The sequence below is a fragment of the Chelmon rostratus genome, chromosome 23, assembly GCF_017976325.1.
Source record: "Chelmon rostratus isolate fCheRos1 chromosome 23, fCheRos1.pri, whole genome shotgun sequence".
Taxonomy (NCBI): Eukaryota; Metazoa; Chordata; class Actinopteri; order Chaetodontiformes; family Chaetodontidae; genus Chelmon; species Chelmon rostratus.
In genome coordinates this window covers 5,946,451-5,969,273 of record NC_055680.1, presented here as the reverse complement: position 1 = coordinate 5,969,273, position 22,823 = coordinate 5,946,451, and the positions used below count along the sequence as shown (strand labels likewise).

Genomic DNA, 22,823 nt, shown 5'->3' with positions numbered 1-22,823 from the left:
TTACTCACATGGTTCCATACAGAAAAACCCATATGGACTAAAAGCATAATGTATATTCACTTTAAAAGCTTCAGTTAATGAGCACATTTTTAATTAAATCTTTTTACAAGTAGAAAATATAAACCACTATGTGATACTGTTATAAAGTGCCATGATCTTTTAAATGTCATGGCGTGGACTTGTGGTTGAATGGCAGATGTGTCATTACGCAACAAACCACAGGGTTCAACAGATTGCCTTAAAAATCTATTGCACTAGAATTACTAGTTAGCCAATCAAAATTACAGGCTGTAGTGAGGGATTCTGACTCAGAAATGTAATTACTTTTGAATGTTCTTATCTCTCCTCTAACCTAAATATTACAGTTTAAAAGAGATGATAGATAACTACATATTTCTATAAACTACCACTAACTTATTCAAGGTAAGGTAACTGCCCCATATCACACACCTGCAACACAATGTCTGTCATTAAAAACAATAAGGGAGCTCATACTCACCAAACTAGCTGTGTCTGTGAAGCCCTCCACTGCAGCACAGAGAGGGCCTCACACCAACACTGAGAATATCTGTGCTGTCCGACTCCTCTGGCTTTAGCACCAAGACCCCAAAAGCCTATTGGCTGCAGAGAGAAAGGGGAACAGGGGAGCCACTATGAGAACAGGCGAGACAGAGACACACTGAAAAGTCAATAAATGCCAGTGGGCTCTCTATTATATAGGCTAGTTGGTGTGTGTATGTGTGCGAGCTGGAGAGCTTGCCAGCAGAGAAGGGAGGGTGTAAGTACAATATAGGGCAGGGGAGAGCTTACTGTGACTGCAGAGGCAACCTGAATTAAAGCCTTTGTTTGCCCTTGTTTACATCTAATTCTCACCATTGAAATTTCCTTTCATTTTGCTCTAATAAGGTTTTTCTACCTAGCAACATGGGCATAACTTAAATTTGCTTGAAGTCTCAAATCATGAGGGATGTCTTTGTCTGGGGTGGGCTGCAATGAGTCAGTCAGCCTGTAGGGGGCGTCAGTAAACCAGTCGGTCCAAGACAGGATTATTACTGAGGCCCAGATGGCTCAGTGGGGAGCTCACCTATGAGGACAGACCTGGGGTTACTGTAATCCTTACCATGGGCCTCCTGATAACAAGAGACAGAGGGAAAGACTAAGAGTGAGAGGCCTTGGTCACATGCCAAGTGTGTCTGTGTGTGTGAGAGAGATGTAGGAAGCAATGCCAAGTGTGCAAGCTGCATGGTCGTGTCAGGCTTGTGCTGATTTAGCGCATGCAAGAGAATAGTGCGCTCTCTTAAGTGGATGATTGTGTGTGTGTGTGCTGCAGCACTCTGAAGAGTGTGTGCATTAAGTGTGTGTGCATGCCTGGTGGATACACTAAGGTTTAATCTCATTACAGCAGGCGTGATGGAGAGGGAGAGGGGGGCAGCAGCGACAGACGGTCTGAACAGGATGGAAGGATAGATTAAGGAGAAAAGATGGAGATGGAGAAGAGGGAAGGGATGGAGGGAGGTGGAGTGGAGTGGAGAGTAGGAACGGTGCCATGAAAACGCCCACACACCTTCCCACACACACACACACCGAGACAACACAAAGGAAAGCGGTTGAGGGGAAAATGCATAAAAGAAGCTGAGAGATAACTCCCTCCCCTCCTTGCTTTCTCAAACACCGGACACACACACACACACACACACACAAAACAAAAGACAGAAGGTGTTGAGATACAAAGAAGTCTGTTTCAAAGTACCTCGATTAAAAAAAAAGACAACAAAAGAGCTCCCTGACAAAACCTGAGAGGGATGTGTTCACACCTACACACTCACCACTGTTTAAAACTCCTGTTTCCAGATACTTAACACACATACTGCAACATAAAAATGCTAACTTTTTGTCATCAGTGACGCTGAACGATTCAAACACAGCGACCTGCCACCTCCCTCTACTGATTACTTCACCCTGTCACACTAATTTGAGTGATGTCAATAAACAACAAAAACAAAAACAATGTCAATATGACCAAGACCATCAGAGACGCACGTTTGATTTCTGTGTCTGTGGAAGCGTGACGTAAAAGAAACCAGTTGTCCAGTGAACTGCAGCTCCAAACGTTCAGGGCACAGAATGATAACATTTTGAAGTACGTGACAAGTAATGTATAATGCAATAGTTGGAGAGCAGACATTCAAACGCTGGTTATGATTCATTTCTCTTGCTCAGCACAGCACTCTTCCACCACTTTTCCAAAATTAGCTCTGGTCATACGCAGTCCTTCCTCCCACCAGTTCCTCCTCTCTTCTTCCTCCCACCAACTCTGGATCTCTCTGTCTCTATTTAAAGCCCAGTGGGGGATATTTCAATCGCTGTACACTTTTAGCTTGTCAGGAGGGGTGCTATGCAGTGTCACACACACACACACACACACACACACACACACACACACACACACCACCCTCCCTATCTCTCCCCATGTGGTTCACAGGGATCATCATCCACCAGACTCTGCTGCTATGTGAAGATAGGCTAACTGTCAGGACTGCACACGACACGCTTTTAAGACAAACTGAAATAAACACACACTCATGCTGAGCGTACCTTTTAGAGTAGCACCAAGTTATTGATTCACAGTTGTGTTAAGTCTCAGCTTCGGCCGCCAATCATCTCTCTGGGGTCTCTTCAACCCTGAAAGACAGAGAAGAGAAAAACATTCATGTCCAGCTCAACCATGCTTAACATGACATGTAATGATCAAAACTGTAAATCCTCAAAGCATATGACTGAGGTCTGAGGGTGGTCTTTGCTTTCAGTATCAACTGACAACTTCTTTCATGCTGCTGCGTCTCTTTTCTGACTTTCTAGACAACGATTCGTCGCTGCTCTCATCGCTCATGGCTTCCTGACCCCTGACGTGACGCCTGGTGTCAGAGCTGGGTGGAAAACTTGAAGGTGGCTCAGAGGCGAAGGGGTAAATCAGCGGGGAGGCCGACACAATGGGAGCGAGGGGGGCTCTCGTTCGCCCGCTCTCGCTTTCTCTTCTCACACCGACACAATGGTGAGACTGACTGTGCAGCTTAACGGGCGAGCAGACGAGGCTGATCTCGCTCGAACAGGAAGAGCCAGCCCGCCTAAGTCAACTATCACATGTGAAAGAGTCGCGCTAGAGAAAACACAGTAAAATAATAAATCACGTGGAAAAAGGAGAGAGGGTGACAGGGTGTAAATTTTAAATAAAAAAAAGAAGAAGAGAGAAATCTAGCAAGACACCCAGTTGTGACTGGTGAGTGCAAACAGGGACACAGTGGCGAGGTTGTAATTACCACTTTTATAGAGGGTGTGTGTTTATGTCTGTTGTGACCAAACGGTCGTCTAATCCAGTTGCTACCCTGGCTATCACGTTGCTCACAGCCACTCTACCAGCACAGTGTGAGAAACTCAGTACCCTGAAACCAGATCTTGTAGAAGGACGGCAGACCGTGTTACACAGAAGCTCAGGTGACACCAGAGTCATGAAATGTGGTTATATCAGCTAAGAGTTAGTGGGTCAGTACTGTATGAAGGAGTGTGTGTGTGTCTGCGAAGGAGCGTTACGCATGTATTTTTTCGGGGAACCCCTGATGACTCAGCACCCTGGAAGAGGGCTTACCCGAAACCGCTCACCCAAAACGCCGCCCCCCTGGGACACCGCTTACAGTCAGGTGACCGGGGGCGTGTTCCTGCACTGTCGCAGATGTGACAGCCGCGGGAACTTCTCGGACACCGTGATGTCATTTCGGCTTCCTATGAAGTGTGCCGCATGGGTTGATGGGCTGCGTATGTGTGTTTAGATCGACAAACAGGATGCGACGGTGAGCTGCAAGGGTGGGGGGGTTCACGGCTGAGAGAGGATTCAAACAACCAGACCACAAGTTCGGGAGAAATGACTGGGCAAATTCTACGAACATGCTGATCAGACGGTTTCACATTGATGTAAACTTCAGGTGGCTCAGTTTATAGCTCCAAGTGCTTGAGTGAGATTTTTGCTTTCAGTTTTATCTCACTCTCACCACAACAAGCTGTAGATTTCTCTCCATACAGCTGAGTACAATCAGCAACAGTCATTTAAGGACTGTTGCTATTATCTTGTGAGTCTCCTTGGTGACAATATACAGAGCCAATGTTTTTATTAATTATTACCAAGTAGATGACATGACACTTCACTGTTACATCAAAAATCCCCCCTTCGCCCCCGTACATCTTCCACAAGTGAAATCCCCCCTAATGACACCACACATCAAAGAGCTGTTCCAGTCAACACCCTCGTTGTCGTAGTTACGCAAGTTTGTGATTGTCCCAGCAACACTAGCTATCAGCTGGGGGGCGGGGTCAGGCAGGAAGCTTTGGCATCGGGACAAAGCTGTGCCAACTGTCGTCAACCACGCCAACCAAAAAGCTGGAAGGAAAATAAAGGAGCTCTGTTGAATCCTCTGTGGCATCTAACAAAGAAACACACAAGCAAAATAAATAAATCCAACATAATCCCATGTGACACACAAACCAAAGTCACGAGCTTGTGGCCGTGCACGGGGAAGCTTGCTTGGTCACTGACATGAGCTGGGGGGAACAAATGGTTGAAATTAAGATGTTCAGATGACGTCCGTCTCTGTGCAGTAGCCTTAATTTATTCACCCTCACCCTTCCCTGCCAACCACTGGCCTGCTCTGGTCCGCAGCCAGACAACCACACTGAGGCCATGAGAGGAAAATAGACTGGGGGGAGACGGAAGGCCAGTAAGGGCATACACTGCAAAAAATATCCATTGGTGCAAGTGTTAAAAATTTAATACTTTCCTGCATTGTGACCCTTAAGAACCTTAAAAAAGCAGACTTCTTTCATCCTGGTTGCAAGTATTTCTACGTGCCTCAATAAAATTTTAAGATTTAGCAATCAATACAAGATGAATGCATTGCTGAGCTGAGGATTTGACTTTTTGCAGCATGGCAGTGTTAATCAATACTGCCTGGGGAAAGAGCAAGAGGTAGACGTGCTGTAAGAAGAGTGCTGGAGTGAACAACCACGGAGGCTGAGACAACTGAAAACTAAAAACTTGAGAGTGTAGTGGCAGGCAACTGCAGAGTGTTACTGTCCGTGTAGAGTCACTGTGGAGCCTGTCTGATAAGAAATGACCAGATAAGGCTGGGAGAAGTGGCAGATAACAGAAAATAGAGCGAGGGAAGAGTTCTGGCAGAGGATGACGGAAAGGCCATGCATGGTCCTGACTCCCTGCCTCCCTCCCTCTCTCTCAGTCTTGCTCTGTCCTCCCTCACTCTCTCTACTCCATTTGGCCATTACATAATCAGACCCAGATAGAGATCGCGTTCTGAAGGAAACACCATGCATTTCTCTCTCTCTCTCATGCACACACCCACAGAGGAACAGGCAGCTCCTGCATCCGTCCTCCCCCACCTCGTTGCCAGGCTCCCTGCCTTTGTGCGTGCACACGTGTGTGTTTGTTTGTTCGCGTGCAGACGTCAGCAAATGCCGTTCCAGGACAGTGATGCGGGATAACTTCATCACGTCCAAATCTTTAAACACACACACACACACACACAAACAGAAGACGTCGTATCAGTCAGCACACTGTGTAGGTCAGCCGAGGACACAGCAAGCAAACATTGTTCCTGCACACAAACACAGAAGAGTCTGACCTCCATAATGGACGATTAGCTCCTGCTAGCATCCGTCTCAACAGCACAACACATGATCCAGGGGACAGACCGCTGACCTAACCCTTCACCCGGTCGCCCCCAGGCCATCTCTATGCTCAGCAGCAGCAGCCGGCCATAACAGGCCAGATAAAAGCTCGTATTTGTCATTATCCTGGCTTCTCACATCTGCTCTACATTCAGGCCGACGGAGAGCGCCTGTACAACACAAGGGGAGAAGGTCCCAAATCTTCACATTTACCCTCTGCTGGGTTGACCGTGCTTCTTATTTCGACATTCGGTACATTTTGAAACAACAGTGAGAAGCTTCAGGTTGGCTGCAACCACCAACCAAACGCTGTTTTGTTGTGGCTGTTGGTGGACAGGCTGTCAACGTGCTGGTTGGCTTGTCACCACCTCTTTTTCCATCTTTCTATACAGAACTGCTTTGGCGGTGAGACATTTAAGAGATTAAAACATTGATTTCCGGACCCCCAGTGGCACACTGATGAAAAACAGTTACTCTACATTCGCATCTGTTAGTGGAAAAAGAAAGAGAACAGGGGGGGTTACAACTGGTTTATTGTGGTGCATCTCCTCTTGTCTCTGACACACACACACACACACACGTCTGATGCAAGTGTGTGTGTGACGTTGAAGAGAAGGGGAACAGAGCTTGGAGGGGAGAGGAAGCTGTCGTCACAACCACAGGAAGTAGGCCTCCCTGAGGGGGGTGTGTGTGTGTGTGTGAGAGGCCTTGGGGAGGGGTCTGATGGCTGAGGCTTCCTGTTGAAAAGATATGAGTTCTATATGTCTTAGTGGGTCTACAAAAGCCTTAAAAGATGAAAGTCAACATATGTTACCAATATGAGTCTGCAGATGTGAAACGAGGACTCGAGTCAAAAACCCTGCTCGGTTTCAGTCGTGGCTCCTGAAGTACACCTCAGACACACAGTCATCTCGTGTGAACGGCACATGTGCCCAACTCATGACTCACACAAGCCTCGTCAACAAAAACAAGACAGTCAAATGACTTGAAAAGCGTTTACTTGGCTCTGACCCTGGGTGAAAAGCCTTGTTTGCCCTCCTTTTTAGCTTCTGGTAAAAGTGAATGACAAACATATGATGGCAGAATGAGTGTGTGAGTGTGTGTAGCTCCTCCTCCCAGTCACTTCTGCTCCCTGCTTCACTTTCACAGCAACTCTGCTCAGAGGAGGAAAATGTCTGGATTTCTCGACATGCAGGCGTATTGTGCACGTAGCTGTCGTCTGTGTGTGAGACAGAAAAATGACTCAACACCTGGCTTGTGACTCTAAAGAAGGGAAAACAGCGTGTGAAGCCTGACGAACAGGAAATCTGAGAGGACATGGTCTCATTGACGAGTGACAACGGCTTCATCATCGTCACTCTCGATTTCCACTTTTGAGTAACCTCAAAACACCCAAACTCCCTGGTTCTTCATGAAACAATGCCGGCTCAGAAATAAACAGAACATCACACTGCTGCCTCTGTAAAACGCCTCAAAACCCACCTCCCTCACACTGCTCCACTCTCCTGGTGCTTCTGCTCCACATCCAGGACCACCACACACACAGACAAACACACTGACTAGCTCAGAAATGCAGACTCTGCTCCCTTGGTAACAGTTGCCAAGGGAACCGGTGGCGTCTTCACCAACAGTTATAAAACTAAGCTGGAGAGACAGACACAGAGAGGAATGGGGTTTATGAGAGGTCTTTACTGATCAACATGTTTACTGAGACACAGGACAGGCTGACCTCACACACAACACACCACCCTCTTCCTCTTCCTCCCTGGACTCATAACATTATGTCTCATCAGCAGTCTGTGCGTGGATAACTAAAAACAGCAACAAAAAAGTGCATGAGTCCTATATGCATCAGAGTTAATGACAGCGTGTGTGCAGATGGCCGGCACAGCGCTGTTCTTACAGTTGGTGTAATTACGCACAGATCGTTTTGACTTCATCAGAACAACTGTGACGCAGGCTGACCACCTTTGTTATGACAGCGCCATTTGTTCATCCACAACAGTTTATAGATTCCTCAAATACCAATGTTGTTGATCCTTTAAGTATTTTTTTAATTTCCCATGATGCACACGGGCATGCTCGCTGGCTCAGTTATCATTTATTTTGCCAGTGTAGTTGGAGGTGGGGAAAAGTAGTTACAGGAGGTGAGCGGAAGTAAAAAAGAGAAGGAAGAAAATTCTTTCCAAGTTGTTACAGTGTCTGTTAGTGTGTGTATGAGTCACACACACTACACAGTGTGTAGGTTTGCACACTTCCCTTCCACTGTGGCATCATCACCGGTGGCAAAGAGCCAGAGATAACAAAGAGGAACTGAACTCAGAGGGAAAACTTTCCCTTACTCTCTCACTGGGCTGAACAGGCGAACAGGACGTAAACACCCTGTAACTCTCTAACGCCGATCTGCTCGCTCAGGATTGATTCAATCTGGAGATTCTTCTGTTCTCTAATGTCAAAAATGGCTGATTCTCGGCTCGAAACGCTTACGCGTTTTACATTAGCCTAGCGGCTCGGCTTGTGGCTGCGTTTGAATTGCTTGCTGCTGTATAAGCTCTCTCTAAGTTCGCTCAACTTCTGGACTGAATTATACCGATCTGTTTTTCCTTACCGCTCTCAGGTCCAAAACACAGCATAACCGAACCTGGAATGAGACCACAGCTGCATGTTTGACCAGTATTTATAGTTATGGATGTCTAAGCCTCATGGTTGGCTGGCAGTACAGCAGGGTCCTGCTGCTCTGTACAAACTAATGAGAAATGTGTAATAAGGATCATGACTCCATCAATATATGTTACTGATTAATGTAAACCAAAGTGTTTTTCCATATTTCAACCCTAAAAAGCCTTTTTATGCGCATATGCATTAGAACCCATATTTTATTGCCTAGTTTAGGAATTTTACCTCATCTGAGTTGTACTATTTCTGCTGCAATGACTCAATTTTCCCCCGCTGATTATTTAAAGCTAATCACACTGTATTCAACAGCATGAGCACTGCTACATTTTATTTGCCTGGCTCTTTTCACCCTATTTCTTGCCTTTTATACCCTTGTCAAATACCCAATAGAGTTAAATACCTGAAATTAACACTTCACGTATGGCGGGTCCTACAAAAGTTTACAGCTGACAGTACAGTTCCTTTTTTGGGGGCCTGGCCGCCACTGTGAGAGACCAGGATCCACAGTAGGCAGTCTCACGCTGCATGGAGGAATTCCACACTTGGTTGACTGAGTTTTTGCCCCCCTTGGCCCCGACCAAACTCTGAAACCTTCATCCTGCTGTCTGGACAAGCTCAGTGAGCTGTGGTGTTTGCATGCACTGCAGGAGACTACATAACCTGGAGGTATTTCACTGCAGCGCCGAGGGCAGCCGATCAGCACTATATACCCAGGTGAAGTACCTGAAATTCAGTAATTATTGTGGTGTGAATATAACTGTGCTTAATATCTATCATTGAATAAAGAACCGGAACAGCTATGATAGTGCCCCTTTAAATGTTCAGTATTTCTGCTGACATGAAATGACGGGAAATTCCTCCACTGGTTTCCAAACCTTGTGCCAGCTAACACGTAGAAGAACTCGTGTTTTCACGCCTCATCTGTCGGGGTGTGTGGGGAGTGTTTTGAGAAGTCATCCCGCACCTCCCTTATTCCCTCACTCTCACTTTGAGTCGCTCTCGGGAGAAGAAACGACACCCTTTACTGGAAAGGCTGCGACAGCACGGTGTCACGCGAACAGACGTTTCGTGATGACATCCTATCACTTCCCCCACCCGCTTCCCTTTGAAACACACACACACACACGTCACTGTTTGTTTTCTGTAACACTCCACAAAGGTAGCTGGGAGGCAGAAGAACCCCCAAATTTTATTGGACTGTCTCTCTCTCTCTCTCTCTCTCTCTCTCTCTCTCTCTCACACACACACACACACACACAGCTCTTGTTTCAGCACAACTGTCAAAGTAGTGTTAGATGAGTAAGCACTTTAAGCCAATGACCCATTTCCCATGCCAGCCCCACACATAAAGGAAAAAAAATAGATCAAAGTAATCCTCAACTTGCTTTGGACACGTGCAACACCCCCATCAAGGCTACATATGGGGTGAGGGTGGGGGCACTGTCCTGACACACGTACACACACTCCTCTTCTACTTTGCCTACTCAAGCTGTGTGAGTCAGTCACTATTGTTGAGCTATAGCCTCATTTCCACCGTCATCTCTCTCCCCTCTCCTTGCGCGTGTATCACTTCGATATTCCTCCATGTTCGTCATCACTCATAGTAAAATGGGCGGCGATTGTTCATTCATTCCCACACACACACACACTCTCCTTCTGAGATCACGGGACAAACGGGGGCGGGGGAGCGCTGAGGCAGCACTCAGCCGGCCAAGAGGGTGTGTGGAGCGATGTGGAGCTTCATCTTTTTTTTACAACCTCCGACATCAAACGCGGGGACTCAACGCGCCGCTGGGTTCCATGCCAATCGATCTGATAGATCGGAAGTGAATCTTCAAAGGTTTTTTTTTTTAAAAAGACGCTTTGTCTTCTTCGCGACCCCATGCCAGCACACTCCGCTCTTCCTGATCTGAGCTCGTTTATTGCGGGCAATAAAGTGACTAATGAGCCCCCTCGCCACAGATTCTCATTAACTGCTTGTCTGTGGGCGGCGAGGCAATAATAAGCACCAATATCAACAACTATTGATTCTATTCCAAAAAAAGACATCACCACGCCCCCAACCAGCCCTCTTTAATCTCGCTGAACTTGCACTGTTTTGGTAGTTGAAATTACGCACGGCTCAAACACAGCCATGTGCGCCAGCTGGGTGTGAAGACCTGCCGTAACTCAGCCCAGCTGACTCCTGAGGGCTTTCTTTGCGTCATGGAGAGCGTGGACCAAGATGGGAGCAGTCAAAAAGTCACTGCAGCGCGTCATTGTGGACTATGGTTTCCTCTAAAGGGGATCCTACGTGGTCAGACAAACTACCCCTGAAACCCAGACCTAAAGAGCAGCACCAAAACACCGCCCTTCCCCCCCCCCCAAAACGGGAGGTGATGCAAATCACTTCCTTTCAATCCGGCTCTTTGTGTGCGTAAGGATTGACTGGGGGTGATGGGGGTGGCAGCCATCCATTCACTTTATACGGCTGCCGACCTCAGTGATCCTGCCCACCCCCCACTCCTACTCCAGCAGAGCCACCCACTCCTACACACACACACACACACACACAATGGCGTGAGATCTCCTTACACAGGCAATTTTCTCTCCCTGTCCTCTAGCTCTCCTTCCCTTTTCTAGCCATGGGACGATCGTGAGTTTTCAGGGTAACAATGACCAAACTAGGACCCGGGGTGTCCCACAGCAAGACGAGGATCGGGTCATTTCACAGTTTCATGAACAGATATATTAGGACAACTACTCCGTTAAGAAGGTGTCATTATCAAGAGAAATTCCCTGAACTCACAAAACCTTACAATTTGGGGATGGGGGTTATTTGGGGTCATGTGACCCCCCCCCCCAAAAAAAAAAAAAAAAATCCCATGAACCCCACATTCACATTAAAGCCACTTTAATGACTCTTATCCACGTGCACTGAATGATTAAACATGGCCGGTAAAGATGATCAATCGATGATATGAGGAAAACAATTCGCCGAATTGAGGCACAAGCGCGTGGGATTAGAGTCACCCGTGGTTTAAAAAAAAACAACACAGCGAAATTCCCCCACCTTATCGATTACACATGATCAAGGGTTCCGCTTGATTACAATAAGTCACTCACAGCCGTCCTGAATCGCAACAGGAAAACACAATGGAACAACATATGGTATACCTGGGAAATAACCCGACACGTGGACGCTCATAACGTTAAAATTGACTTTGTCATCAGCACTAACCTGCTTACAACCAAAACACAGTCCGCTGGACTTTTAAACGCTCCCGGCTCAACCCGCAGCTCCCGCACTCACCGTTCATTGAAGTATTTCAAATAGACGCTCCAGAAAATACATCATTTCCAGTGAAAATATGTATCCGGTTCCTTGAGGTCCACGGTTGCCTTGATGGTCTCTGTATCCGCAAGTTTGGAGCTGCGAGTCTGCAGAGAAATTCCCGACCAGCTGTCTGATCTGAGCGGAGCCGCAGCTCTGTAATCCCTGTTAGTCTCTGCCGCTTCCTCTCGAAACAACCATGAAACTTGAGCCGCCTGACGTCCGCGGAGCCGCGACAGGCTTCTTCTTCTTCTCCTCTATTCTGCGCGTATTATTCCGTTTGATGGCCGCCTTGTTCGTCTCGGCGACAGCCCCGTGTTTCTGTGTCTGTCCGCGTCGAGCTCCTTTCCTCCTCTGCCTCTCACACAGAAGCAGCCGGGCAGGGATCCTGTTGCGCTCAGCTCTGTTTTAAAGGGACAGAGCCACGCGCACTCAAACACGCGCACTCCGAGACGGACGCGTACACACGCGTGACGTCAGCGCACGGCCCCGGAATTCCCTGACAGCGCAAACTGGCACCGAGTCCGCCTGCCGGTCCTGGAGCTGCTCCTCGACGCTCCCCCCTCCTGCTGGGTCTATTCATTTGTACCTTTTTATTTTTATTTCACAACTGAGCTGTTTTTAGGCAGACTCGTGACCGACTGTCGGACTCGGTGAACAGCCATATTTCCGTGTGACCGTCTATTTTTGGATGGAGTATTAGCCCTTGACGCCATATTACCACAGGAAGACAGATGCAGTATCACAGTGTTAGGATTAGATTAAGCGGACTATAAATACTGTAGGTCCAGGTGTGGGCTGTACAGGCTAAATATTCTAAAATAAACTTATGTGGGGGTTATAACCTACTCTGTATCATACCTTTGTGTGGGTAAATAAAGCACACACTGTGAGCCTTAGCAATACAAAAAGGCTTAAACTGCTCAAACTTCTTTTTGGGGAAACTTGCATTTTCATAAATCAAAAACAACCAATGCCTCTATATTTAGACTTTTAATCAACATGAAACCTTTTATGTAAGCCTGTCCTTAACGAAGCTGGAAGAGGCTGCATGTGCATGACTCAGGGACATTGTCTCTGATATATTAATAACTTTCTATATATTTAGGTAACACTTTAAAGAGTAAAATCTAAATAGGCAGTTTTTATAAAGGGTTTGTCAACTGTAACTAACAGCTTTATAGAAAATTAATAAACAATTAACTAATGTTTTAAGATTCAATTAAGCCATTTGAAGTACAACCTTTGGGGTTGTGAAAGATTACTTTGACTTGTATTTATTAATAAAGGGTTAATAGACTGTTAATATTATGGCCCAGATCCTCTGGAGCCTTTTCCAGTAGCCAAAACCTCACACCAATTTGCTGGCTGACATAAAACGTACTGCCATTGATGCGCCAGCACGGGAAGGTCATTACAGACACCAGACTTAAAAACTCTGGCATACTGAAAAATACAGAGCGAGAACGTAAATGTAGGATATAGATAGTGCTTATATAGTGCACAATCTAGATTGACCAATAAATAGGCAGATAAATGCAAGCTGTGGCGTCTTTGAAGGGTTAGTCATATTTAACTAAGGTATTATTTATTAACACAATACAGACAAGCCCAAGTTATATGGCCAATACATTTCTTGTTCCTCCTGTAGGTGACATTAACATTGTGCATGTCATGACTGTGCACACAGATGTCCAAGAATTACTGTATATGCTGTGTGCTCAGAGGCAGCCAGCTAACATCCTGTGTGAGGTAAACAAGGCTTTGAAAAACACAAATGGGTCTCTCTAAGGCCGGAAACATTTGTTCCAGCTTCTCTTCGCCAAGGAAACCATCCTGTACTCTGTAATAACGCCAAAGAACCACATTGGTACAACCAGCAGTATGTGTCACACACACACACACGCACACACACACACACACACAAGTTATTTTTAGAAAGCACTGGCTCAGCAGACAACGGGAGGCAAAATTAGTCGTGGCAGGGAGGATGGGAGTGTGTCATGGATGATGCTGAGACGATGACATAAGGATACACACACAGGCTGTTTATTTTTGGTGATAACAACTCTAAAAACAACAACATAAACAATAACTCCAGAACATTATGAACCCTCTCTCTGCCTGGGTACAAATCAGTGATGCCATCAGTCTCTCACTGTCTTTTCACAACAGGTTGCTCTCACTGCAGGCTGATATTGAAGGCATTTCGACTTCCATTAATATGTAGTGAAGAGTGTCAAGAGATGTGTGTGTGTGCTGGACTCAAACCCCTGGTGAAGTAAATGCATGGCATGCGTGATATGTACCACCAGGGTGGATCTAGAGTCTATTGTCAAGTGACGATGAATGTTCAATAACGTGTTTTGTGTTGAGAAAGTGGAGAGACGCAGCACAGTGGGGGTCTTTATGACACTGGAGGCATTGTGCTTGGATATGGATGTTTTGTTTTTGTTTGTCAAAGGCCGTGTGGAGAAATCAGCAGATACAGTTCAGGCGGTCCTGTATAGTGAGCTGTAATTTAGTGTGTTGGCCAAAGTCGAAGCATTTGCAGCTGCTAGTTTGCCTGCGAAAGTGAGTACAAGCGAGGGTCTAGTGCAAAAATGAAGAGGCTACTTTGATTTCTGAGTGATTGTGGAACAAAAGCTTGTAGCAGCCGATAATGTCTTAGCATGTTAATGCGTACATTTCCTCTGCAAATGGATGGAAGTTGCAAAAAAAAAAAAAAAATGTTAAGGTAATTAAATTCCAGATGATATAATTACATACTCAGAAAAACTTGCACCCTTAATGTTATAATCAGTATGTATATTATAATAAATCAAGTCAGCTGAAGCCAAAGACATTTTCTAACATCATCTGGAAGCTATTACACTCTGAATTGCTGCAGTCCTTAATTACCTATCATAGAGCTGTAAACTATTGCATTCTGTATGTAGGCCATATATCATCTGCTTCTCACTGTTGTGTATGTTGTCCACTCTGTTTCTGCACTGGTCTCCCTTGCACAAAAATAGACTGACAGTACTAAATGTTGCGCAGTCCATGCTGCTTGTTTTTTGCTGCTGTTCAATAGTTATGTTCTCTATTTTTGATATGAACTTTTATTCTCATCTTGTTCACTGTGAGTGAGATTATTACACCATATCCTCCATTAGGTGTGTTGAGAGAGTGTCCAAAGTGTGTGACTTTGCTTGGCTTTAGATGTGTCAATGAATGTGTGTGAGTGTGTGTGATTGCACTATAAAGAGTGTGGTGGGAGACCATTAGCCATCAAAAGTGAACAGGAAGAGGATTGCTGATTGATGTGGTCATGGGTGGGACTGTAGTGTACCACACACACACACACACACACACACACACACACACACACACACACAGCTTCTTCAGCTAGATGTACTGTAATGTACATAATAACGGTCTGCGAATATTAAATGTATGTATGAGCTCAATTTCCATCCTTCCTGTCCCACAACAAGGGAAGCCAAGGCATTACAGTGTGCCCGAGGGGTCCCAAATGTGTGTGTTTGTGTGTGTGTGTGTGTGAGTGTGTGTGTGTGTGTGTGTGTGTGCATGCGTGGCAGGAAGGGACAATAATGGGAAAAAAGATTTTTGTCAAGCAGTGTGTGTTTCCACAGTCCACAGCTCTTATGCATGGCTTGCAAATCTGTATTCATGTGTCTAGAAGGGAGGCAGGGAGACGTGTGTGTGTGTTTGTGTGTGTGGTGGGGACTTTGTGTGTGTAATTAAAGAGATCGGGGACAAGGACAGCTCCGTTCTCACACTCCAAATATATATATTTAGCAGCTCTCTCATGGGTACAAGCCCCAGAATTCCTGTCATACCAGCCACACACACACACACACACACACACACACACACACACACACACACTTAAAAAATAAACAGCATGTAATACTGATGAGGTCCAGACAGAGCAACAGTAGAAGAAAGAAAGTATGCATGTGAGAGAGTGAGTGTGGTCTGCAGTCGTAGGAGACTGTGTCCCTGGTACAGATGGTACTTCTCAGCCTCTGATATGTAGGATAGTGAGTGGAGTGAGTGGGACTGTGTGTGTGTGTGTACATGTGGCACAACGTGAGTCAGCCTTTTGGGTACACTGAGAGGCCGACAGACATGATAATAATCACCTCCACGCACATACTCACACACAGTCACACCACGAGGAGACAGCGAGCCACACAGGCAGTCAGACAGACAGACTGGCTTAGCACACCCACATATAGCAGCCATGTAGCCGGCTGAGTGGAGCACTCCAGCCCTGATAATTAGGGCCCTTACTCAAGGAGAGAGGGTCGATAGGGAGCCCTGCTTTCCCTCTAGTTTCTCAAGCAACCAGCTAATCCCGACTGTTGCTTTATGATAAGCTAAGCGCTTCAGTCCTGCTTAATATACTCACTATCCAAAAGTTAAACACAGTGAGGAAGTAAACTCCTCTTAGAGGAGCTTAAAAAATTCAGAAGACTCTTGAAGGAATACATCAGGTTTTCAGGAGATTGCATTACTGGTCAGTTTTCCTCTTAAAAGGTGAAAGCATGGACACCACAGTTCTCCATGTGTCCCTGGTGGGTAGATAATTGGCTTTGGTGCTACATGCTAACACTTAAGTGTACACTATAAGGGTTCTCCCATCAGCTGGGGTTGGTCCACGGCAGCCATGCTGAGCCTCCTCTTAGCTGTGTCCTGGCTATGCTTTACATTAAAAGATTTCCACTGGCAAACTGGCAAGAATATATCCTGAAACTGTTTGCTGTGTCTAATCAACAGTCTAAAACCCAGAGGAAAACAGATAACTATCATAAAAGACGAGGAAAAACAGAAAATATTCACATGTGAGAGGCTTGAAGGAGTGAATTAGTGGTATTTTTGATGAAAAATATTTTAAACAATTACCTGGTTATCGCTGGTTATTCAAAACTTATTTCAGCTCTAATCATACTAACAGCTATGTATTCCAAACACGCCAGTCAAACTAATGCGAGACACGGATCATTCTGGCATCCATCACTTGGGAAAGTTAATGGGAAAATTTATCACCCACTTGGGTGTTTTGCCGGAACACTAGCTGCTAACAGCAAGCAAATAATTTACCTTTTCTTTTAATCTAATGTGGCTTTGAAGAGCCGAGAGGAGCTGAAAGTTTGATATCTGACTCAGAGGCCTGAAAGTACACGACTCTTTGAGGACTGACAAAACACACACCACTCAAAAGAACAGTTGATTTTGTGAGATTGCAGAAAGGAGCAGCGGTGCACGCACACCCATGATTTCACAACTCACTGCCTTCTTAACTGATGAATGCGTGTGTGTGTGTGTGTAATGTACTCTCTCTCTCTGTTTTACTCCTACTCCTGTCTTACTCACTCTCTTCTGACACATCTCGCCCTGCTGCTCTACCTGTCTAACTTACATATTGTGCAGTGGGGCTTGTCTCTGTGTACAGACTGTACACCATTTCTGTGCTTAATGTATTTAGGTATTACCTGTTGTTCAGTACTGACAAGTAAATGCAGAAGGTGGACAAAAAAACTGAACAAAGGCATGAATCACCAATCATTCCTATAAAAGCATATAACTGCAGTGTGTCTGTGTGTAGGCACAGTGTTGTATGTCTGTGGATTAAAGAAATGACAGTAGGCTTGAAACAGAGTGAGCAAGATGAAGGCAGGAAACTGAACTGTGAGCTAAAAGGGAGCCTTACCTGGTGATCATGGGTAATGCAGTCCGTCACTTTCAGCAGGCCACCATGACACGTCCCACCTCCTGAAACCACAACATGGAGGAACAGAGGTCAGTCTTAGAGGTCGAACAGTGTCAACAACAGCAGCAAGGAGCTGGACACAAGTTCAAAAGCATACCGTTGCATTGCTTGATCAACATTCACACACACAAAATTAAGCATGCTCTTTTTATTCCATCAATATTCAGGTTGGTGACAATATTCAGCCATTTAGAGCCCAGTCCACAGGCACATGGGGATTTTTCTTTCCTTTACCTTTCATCCACACAAACAAAGTTTTTGGTCACTGAAAACGGACCTCTTGGAGAACTCCTTCCAGGCTGAACATATTAAGAAACGTATAGACAGAGAAAACTGAGTGTGTAGCTTGTGCGCCGTTATCTCCTTTGTTAACATGAGGTGCTTCAATTGTGTGTGTGTGCTTGTGTGGACAGGAGCTGTTTTTTTTAAAAATACCCATGTACGTGTTGACAAGGCATTAGCCGATGACTTTTTCCACAACCGTGTGGTCTGAAGTTGGTTTGCAGTGGTCACAGCGGACACATCTGTGACATTCCAGTGTGAGGTGAAGCAGTGGTCAGCAATTCATCAGCATTTTTAGTCAAAGGTTAAAAGATCAGCACCTCATTCTGCCTACACAAGACAACCAGACCTCATCGGTTATTCCGTTCGCTTGTTTCATCATGCATGCGTGACGTTTGCAGACTATCCTGTGGTCATGGTGTTGTCGATATGTCATTTGGTGTGGCTTATGAAACCGTGTGTGTGTGTGTGTGTGTGTGTGTCAGCCAAAATGCACAGCGGGGCCTGGACCAGCGCTGTGGCCATCTGTGTTTGTGTGTGTGTGTGTTCCTCATGTGCCGCCTGTTCAGTGATTCACAGTGTCAGTGCTGGGCCACATGACTGAGAACAGGTGGCACTCTGGTGTACCTCCCCACCCCCAACACACACACACATTAAAAAAACACACATACACACACACACCTCTGCTTGCACCCTGAGAACACATAGCACCTGTGATGGTGCTCAAACACTAAAAGGAGCATGTACTGCACACACACACACACTGCAGGAGCAGAGAAGGAGAGGAACAAATTGGTACACACACACTTTCTGTCTCTCTTATACAATCACATACACAGAATGTGCCCTTTTAACAAGTTGTTGTAGTTGACAGTAGTCAAAACCTAAATGTCACCAGCTCTCTAATTCTCCTCCTCCCCCTAACGCTTCACATGTAAGCCTTCAGCCTGTTCTCTCTCTCTCCTTCTATAACGTCTACCTGACCTTTGACCCACAAACACAAAGGCGCTGTGTCCACTTTCAAGGTGCAAGGTTCTTTAAGTGTTCATACTACAACACAGGGTTTGGCTTTCGTTAGGAATGCACTAACTTTTTTGACTGTACTGTGACTGTACTGTTGGTTAATGTCTGTGCTAAAGTGTCAACATGGAACAGCAAAGTGAATGATCGACTAAAGACACATGGAGGAAGCTGCTGTCCTGCAAACCAATCTGTGTAAGCTGAAAACCTCTCTCTTTTTCATTCTGCTCGTCTTTTATTCTTCTATTTTCCTCCTCTCCTGTCTTTCTTTGTCTCACTTTGATATTCTACCTACAGGGCTGCAACATAAAACACGCCCACACATGGCGGCTTCCATATGTTTCTCTATTGAGCCTGTACAAACAGAACCAACGCAACATACATAGCCTAAAGCAGCTTGTGTGTGTGTGTGTGTGTGTGTGTGTGTGTGTGTGACAGTTGAGTCAGTCGCAGGCAGATATAGCTGGCTCAGCCTTCACTGATATCGCAGCCTGGTGGTTAAGGCCCCAAACCTTTGAACTCAAGGTCAAATGTCACACCCCCTAAAGGCTCACAGCTGGCCACACTGTAAAGGTGGACTGGCTGTGTGCGTGTCTGTAGGTGGGTGAGGGAGAAAGTGGGCAAGCAGGGCCACCTTAAAAAAAAGGCATGCCAGTGAGAGCAAGTGTGTGTGTCGAAGGCTGGATTGTTGCAAGGGTCTAATATATTCTTTCATGACACATCGAGTAAATGTCACAAGGTCTGACATAATCATTTGACCTTGATCGATGTAGGGATTGTAGGAAGAGAAAGAGGGAGGAGGCTTGTGAGAAAGATAACAAGAGTGAAAGAGAAAAGGAGACCTTGAGAGGGGGAAGGGGGGGAGGGGGGGGGTGGCAAGGCATAAAAGAAAGACACCATCAAAACAAAAAGAAAAAGGCAAAGAATTAAACTTTTAAGCTGTAATTGTATGGAAGAGAGAGAGAGAGAGATAAAGACAGAGACCATTTGTGAGAGAACACCAGAGAAATAATGAAAGGCTGAGTGAGAGATAGAGAGATATAGAAAGTGGTGTTTATGTAAAGGTTAACCAGTGGGCGCCTTTCTCTCTGTGTGCTGGATAATGTCAAAGGGAGATGCTGAGGGGTGGAGCAACAGAGACTCTGCCCAGAGGTGGAGAGCAGAGGAGATGTAGAGGGTGAGAGGGATGGGAGGAGGAGGGGGATGGTGTAAAGGCCTTGAGCCAGACAAAAGATGAAAAAGGAGGAAAAACCAAGATGGGCTGAGAGAGATGAGAGAGTGCAAACAGAGCAGGGCTGATTTGACAGAGACAGATGAGGGAGAGAGTGTGTTTAGTGTTTGTGTAGTGCAGAGTCGTCTAACCCGGCATTTAGACCAAAACAGCACTGCGTCACAAGCAAGGGGCTCTGCTGGAAGCGTGTTGGTAGACGTACAGTGAGAGGATGAAATATGATGCAGGGAGTCCAGTCGGAGCAGTGGATGAAGATAAATAGCTTGAAGGCTCATCAGATGCCAGAATACTATTCAGTGGAATACAAACTAATCAGAAACAAGCATGTATTTGATTGGTCGACGCGGTGGGTTCATTGTGTTGCAGCAAATGGTTCAACTTCTTTGCTGACCGATCCTGCAATTTTTTCCAAGATGTGCTATAATTGCAATAAGTAAAGGGGTCTGTCAGCACACAGCCTAACTGCTCAGCTACTGTGTTTCAGTGCTTTTGTCTAAAAAAACGAATACCTGAATGCGCTACATGTGTCAGCACAACCTGATTGAGAATGAAAAATTCCTGCATACTGTTTGACTAACTACAGATCCATTTATTAACACAAAGTTTCAGTCTAAACAACCTTCTCTTGTACTTGTTGTCTGTATTTTTGCAGTTACTGTCTTTATTCCCTTTCATTGTTTATGAAAGCGAAGAGTGAAGAGGTAGACAATATAGAAGAGATGTATGACATGTATCAAAGGTCTCTGGCTGGAATCCAACCAAAGACATGGAGGTCATGTTATATGTGCTGCAGCCATTGGCTACCAAGGCAACCTAAACAACCTCTAGAAAGGAATATGAGCAAGCATTACAATGGTTCCTATAATCTAAGGACCAATGAAGTGAGGTCATGTAGCAAGAGAAAAAAAATATGTCATTAAGCAAACACAATGTTTTAATACATTTTATAGAAAACCAGTACCATTGTGTAAGAAACTACGCATAAAGGCCACACAAGCGGGTGCTCCATCCCCAAAACAGACACACATACTGTATGTTGTATAAAACTACAAACGCACAGATATGTATGAACATATGCCACACACACATCCATATATGCTGTGCATATGCATTAAAGCACACGTACTTCTGACCAACTGATGCAAGCGCTTGTGTGTACAATCTGACACCTGTGTTCCTTTTTACAGGAGGCCTGTCTCACTGCTTTGCTGCGTGCTGCACATACTGACCTACTGCACAGTAAAATCAGCTTAACACATTTACGTAATGGTAAAAACACACACACACATACATACACATATCTCCTCAGCTTGTGTGAGCCTGCATGGCGTGAGCAGAGTATCCATGCTTGGGCTGCTCCAGCCCTTAGTCACTGGTGATTCAGTAGGTGTCTTCAAGTTAGGGCAGCAAGCTTCATACCTGCACACATACATACACACACACATGCACATACAATAGCAGGCTGCTGCAGGAGTGGTAAATGACAGGGTTTTCTCCTTCAGTGTCTTTCAGGCTGCATTCAGTGTCTGCCTGCCTGTCTCTTGGGACAGGTTAAATCCTTAAATGAAGCTTTAGCAAAATCACCAGCCTGGGGTGGGGGCTACGATACGAGCGCTGATCAGCATGCACACATGAAGGAGCAACCAATGAGAGAGGAACAACTTGTGAACAACTTCAGAGCTCCTTGGAATGCTGTCGCACCACATCCAGGATGTGGGCAGACATTTGTAAGAGGGTACCGTTGTTCATGCTGTTTGAATGACAGGAAGGTTTCTTTCTCCTCCCTCGTCGTTAATCATGCAAAAGCCTGTTTTACAGATTCTATCAATAGTGGGGAATCATTTTTTCTCCCTCAGTTGTCTATTTAAAACTGTTCAGAGTGGATGTTCTTCATGTGTTTCCATGTTTCTACATGTCTCTTCCAAACCTCTAAAAACTGAAACAGATATTAAGACTCATCTGTTTTTGCATTTTCTGTCAGATCTGCTGCTATTTAAGAAGCTACGTGGCAAACACATCAAATGCCACATCACTCAAACCCAATAAACTGGATTCAAACTGGGTGGGGAAGGCATTATTTTTGTGTGCATGCATGAAAGAGGCAGCGAGTCTGTTTTCTGTCTCCTTTGCCTGTAAACATGCATGTGTTTGCGCGGCCAGAGCTGGCAGAACTACAGACAGTGAGGAGGAGTGTCAGGTTGACTGTGGTTGAGGCTGTTCGGCTCGGTGAACTTCTGCCACATGGCTTCAGTAAAAGGTCATGGTCAAAACCAAGCCTGGCTCACAAACCATCGCACCCACTCTGACTCCCACACACACACGCACACACGAGAAACGGATGGATAGATGAAGTGACAGACAAGACAGACAGACTGACTTCCTCTTTGGGGACAGGCAAGAAAATGACACCCACTTAAAGAGGAGGAGGGTGACAGACAGACTCACTGACTAAAGCCACGCCACAAACGCACACACACACATGCCGAGACTGTCTGAGAATCCAGCAACAACAAACAGGAGGACAGAGACAGACAGAGAGAAGGAGAGAAGACAAGAATGAACAGTTGGTAATAAATCGTGTCTAGACAGACGCTAATGAAAGCAGCCCGGCTGTGGCTGCTGCCAAAATCAAGACCTGTGAACAGTATGATTATGTGCGTGTATGTGTGTGGGAGAGAGAGAGTTTGTGAGTGTGTGTGAGAGATGTTTGTGCAAGTACATGTAAATGAGCGTTTGATGAACATAACCCTTTAAACACTTGTAAAGTGCTGTTTTTACCCCCACTGTCA

At 45.6% G+C, this 22,823-nt stretch overlaps 1 protein-coding gene across 3 annotated transcripts in view; it reads right to left on the bottom strand.

Annotated features, from left to right (window-relative positions):
• Positions 1 to 22,823, bottom strand: part of kdm6ba (lysine (K)-specific demethylase 6B, a) — a 93,868-nt gene that overhangs the window by 12,056 nt on the left and 58,989 nt on the right. For 2 of the 3 annotated variants that reach the window (XM_041964995.1, XM_041964997.1), the window contains 3 exons: positions 17,442 to 17,503; positions 2,596 to 2,682; positions 500 to 621 (listed from right to left, as the gene is read on the bottom strand). The gene's annotated coding sequence lies outside the window, so the exon portion shown is untranslated. Of the gene's footprint in view, positions 1 to 499; positions 622 to 2,595; positions 2,683 to 11,698; positions 12,060 to 17,441; positions 17,504 to 22,823 lie in introns of those variants that run through there. The other variant, XM_041964996.1, reaches the window with a different exon arrangement.